This window comes from Gossypium arboreum, chromosome 1 (genome assembly GCF_025698485.1).
Source record: "Gossypium arboreum isolate Shixiya-1 chromosome 1, ASM2569848v2, whole genome shotgun sequence".
Taxonomy (NCBI): Eukaryota; Viridiplantae; Streptophyta; class Magnoliopsida; order Malvales; family Malvaceae; genus Gossypium; species Gossypium arboreum.
Genome location: NC_069070.1, coordinates 8,632,070 through 8,636,777, shown reverse-complemented (window position 1 = coordinate 8,636,777; position 4,708 = coordinate 8,632,070). Strand labels below are relative to the sequence as shown.

The window sequence follows — 4,708 nt, the reverse complement described above, 5'->3', positions numbered from 1 at the left end:
AACTTTGACCAAAAAACTATGTGACTAATATTTATTAGTTTAGGGGCTCAATTGGATGCAAAAAAAGCTTTAATATCGTAATTGATTTCTTCAAAAAAGTTCGGAGAGCAAATCTCAAAAATTCTAAAAAAAAAAAGAAAAAGTAGCCCAAAATTTTAAACAAATCAATCCTTCAAAAAAAAATGTTTCTGAGATTCACAGAATTTAAAACATTCATAGCATTAATCACCTAAACCCAATTTTTTTATGTGCATGAGATCATGCATACTTTTTTGTTATTTGATATCTCAAATATAAATTTTTATTTGATATCTCAAATATAAATTTTTGAAATGGCTCCAACTCAAAATAATTTCTACAAGTAATTCAAAATAACTTAAATTTTAAAACTCAAATTGAAACAACCCGACTCACTCGATTGTGATGTCTATTTTCCTACACCCTGTCCCAAGTGAAAATGAAAATGTTTTCCTAGTACGATGCATTCTTAGCCCTTACTTATAATGGATACTAAATAATATGGACCATTTATGCCACCCAAGTTTTGGGGACATAATGCCCCCACTTTACCATTAAAAGACGCAAAAACTTGGCCTTCAACCATATAAGCTGCAGGACGCTAGCAGTCAGAAAATATTGCTACGGGACACTGAAAACTACATGAAACATTTTTGTTTTATTGAAATGTGTTTTTGGACGTGGTGTTGGAGTTATTAAAGGTATTCAAGCAAAAAGACATCATTCTAGACGCAACAAAAAGTACGACACGATTAATGAACAATTAACACGACATGTTTAATACATAATATATTTATAAACAAAATAACACGAGCAAGTGCGGGTCGTCACATCTGCTAAACATGCAAGTTATGCAGGTTGATTAGACCAAGGATAGTATGAAGTACTGTAATGATATTAACTGATACAGCACTTCACAATCACAGCTAACTTATGAATTCAGAATCAAACCTCGCATGGGCATGTCTATGCATGTGCATTATCAAAAACAATTATCAAATGTCTAGAGTTGACATAAGTTGCTGATAGCATTTATCACTAAAGAAAACACAATATCAGCTACCAGGAACTGTAAATACTCCACAATGCATCTGGTAGCAAAAATATCACATGATAGTATAATATATTAAGCAGATATTTCCCATGGAACAACTTTTTTTTTTTACGGTAAATAAATATATACAGAAATGGAAATCAGCTTGAGACCTTATCATGAGCATATACTTTTCATCCATCTTTTTGATGCTACTCATGAGCTTTCAGACCATAAGGCCATGAAAGAAGGTTTCTTTGACAAATTTGGGAGAAGAAAAGTGGTGAAAAAGATTTCTCAAACAGTTCAGACTTCTATAGGGATGATTAAGACAGGATTATGGAATAAGGGTACAACAGAGACATGCTGACACATATCACACCAAAAGGTTTGATCAACCGCGAACTCCAAAGGGTATACATTAAATAACCCATATCTATTTGTTAGATAAATTACCATACTGCCATGGGTTAAACTCAATTGACATAATGTCCAACTCGCCATTGCTGTCCGAGCTATCTACAGTGGCCCAATGCTCGGGGTATTTACCGTTGTAGCTATAGATTTCTAAGTCAACCCAAGGTGTTACTGTGACTCCATCTATCAAATCAAACCATCTAGGGGTAAACTGATGGCCACTGGCCTTTCTTGTCCTCTTTTCCGCTCTCTGCCTCTCTTCCAAACTGGAAAAAATGAGCCAAAGACAACTTAAATATCTAGACATTGTAAGGAAAAATTTGTATTCTGAAACCATGAGAGGCAAGTATACATTCCAAATATGTAGCTGCTTGATCTTTATCATTTTTTTATAATTAACTGTACAAGCATAACAGAAGGCGCCAAACGGAAAATCAAAGAATTAGGCTTAAATTCATTCATTGAATCCTCTATTTTCTTTTCTTAGTGATCAAGGTGCACTTTCCTACGGAAGAGCACACACTATTTTTCCTTGTTCTTCGAAAATTTATAATGTTAATCAAAATGGAGACCTTATAATACAAGTTCTCAAAACTACAATCATTAAGGCAGTTAATGCATCTACTGATCAAGGGATTGACATCAAGTGTATACCTGCCACTGCTAGTGTTGATGCATTACCATGGTGTGTCGGGTTTGTATAGATCCCTCAATTACAAGGTTAGAAATTAAGGTCTAGTTTCTGGCATTCATTGAGAAAGACGGGAACTGATTACTATATAGATCCCTCAATTACATTTCAGTAGTTAACAATTTCATTTGGACTTTTTGGAGGCATAAAAAATTTTCAAGTGTTTGTTATGCGTGTGTGAGAGAGAGAGACCTGCTCTTCTCAGCACCAGCCTTAGATAAATCACCCCTCTCAACTGCAAATCGATCAGGTCGCAGATGGGAGTCTGATGCTAACAAATTCTTAGGAGCAGTGTCAAAGCTGTTTATTTTATGTGCAAAATATGTGTATTGAAATTTGTCATTTTCTGGAGTAACAGCAACGTGCCAAACCTGCATATAAAAATAATACAGTATTCATAAAGAGGATTAAGTTTATTAGTCACAAGCTCTTTTGTGAGCTCAACTATAAGCTAAAATCATAAGATAGATCCATAAAATTATATTTCCAACATTTAGGTAAAAAATGAAGACTCAAAGGTTTTAACAAATAAAATGATAGCCAACTATTCTCAAAGAAAAAAAATGACAGCCAACCAAGCACTGAGCATGAAATGTAAAATGAAATATTTCAAGTAGGCCTGTCAGGGAAAAGGCATCTATTCCACATTATAAAGAATAGGTTAAATAAAGCAGTTGGTTACTATTGTATGACGGGAAAATGCTCTAAGAAAGAACCTCTTTCAATTCTGTGCCTTGATGAGGTTCCCCTTCTGTGTCACATGGCTGATAGCTCGTTGACTCATTCCACTTCCCTGTCATCAATAGTTAGGTTCCTCAGCAGCATCATAAACATAACCATCCACTTCATAGCGACCAGATCTGGAATCAGATAATCCCATAAATCAGTCAGCAATTTGTCAGCAAGCACTAGCAGGTAGCACCTAGTGTAAAAGTAAGCATATTAGGAACATAAAGAGAGTCATGGAAACAAACTTTAGGTAGAACGGGACTGATCAAAGTACAGAAAACATGTATCTGATTGGTATGAGTAGCTCCACTAAATTAGTTTAAAGTGAACTTCTGCACACACAGAAGCCTCAGAGACAGAGAGAACAAGCATGGATGACAAAATGGGAACAAAACTCTGATTCAAGTTAAATCATAAAATCAAATTTTATCTCAGACCATTTGGGTTAAAGAATTCCAGTTGTAGTACTGCTATTACCTTAAAATATCAATATGAAGGTAAACTGTATATGAATGACAAATAAACAAAATGCTTAAAAAGTAATATGTATGAGTGAAGCACGGTTGATACCCAAACCAGCCACATGGTTGAAAATATAGCACAACTTTGTCCCCAGTAGTCAAATTTGTCATGATCATCTCTCTTGGTGAATCAACCCGAGTTCGTCCAAAGATTAGATTGTTAACCTTGGTGGGAGGAGGCACCAAATCTAAAACCACACCATCCCTTTTAAGAGTAACACATGTTCTGAAAAGAAAATTTTACATGACTATTACCTTTGAACATTTATTAACCATAACTATACCATGAAGACGAAGGGGGAAAAAATAGCGTTCAGAAAAGAACTTGAGAACTACCTTCCAACAGGATGAACTTCAAGAGAAATCCCCCCCAAAAATATATACAGAAAAATAACACAAGTACTAACTTCCAACAGGGTAAACTTCAAGAGAATTCCCCAAAAATTTAGTCTTTAACTTTGATGTGATGTCATATGTAAAATGTTCATTTTCAGCAAGCCCAGCACTCATTGGAGGATGATGACTGACCTGAAATGATTAAAAAAGTAAAAGATAAAGAAAATAACAGATAAAGTAAGTTATTAGAACATGCTTTTCATGAAGCTTAAATTAATAAGACCAAGCATGAAAGATCCCAGAATTGCTTTTAGAACACAAAAAACAGTGGAGAGGAGTCCTAGAAATCACTAGACAATAAGTTGCGTGCACAGACATACAAGAATGAAAGAAACCATGCTCAAAATCATCAAATAACTTGAAAGTCACCAGCTCAGAGATGAATGTAATCCCTCCATGTTTAACCATCTCATATGTCTCCCCAAGAATAGGGTTAAAAAGGCTTCCATGTCCGTTGGTAGGCATATTACACAGAATAGGGTCAAAATCATCAAATTTGCACTTGCTTCATTAAATCAAATAAAATACGAAAAAAGCATACTCACATGCACACCAGTCGGAGGTAGGGATCCTCGCATTTGTCTGCTAGGTCCAACAAGTAGGAGTATTCCATCAACTGCAATAGGCATAGCACATCCACATACTGGAAAAGAACAAAGATGAAATAAAGTAACAGATCTCTGCCAAGTAAAACAAACCTCTGCCATTTTCTGAAGCATAGCCATTGGCTCAAATATGATGACAGGAAGTGTCACCATTGATGTAACATCTGAACCTATATATTTGACCATCATCTTCCAGTAGCTCTCTCGTTCCTAAAAATAATAATAATAGAAAGTAGTTAAAATATGAACCTATAAAAAATAAAGTGCTTACAGAATGCGTGTTCTTATAGGCAAATTT

At 35.0% G+C, this 4,708-nt stretch overlaps 1 pseudogene; it reads right to left on the bottom strand.

The window, feature by feature from the left end:
- Positions 1–1,155: 1,155 nt before the first annotated feature.
- LOC108481469 (oxysterol-binding protein-related protein 3C-like) lies at positions 1,156–4,337 on the bottom strand (annotated as a pseudogene).
- Between the last annotated feature and the right edge of the window lie 371 nt (positions 4,338–4,708).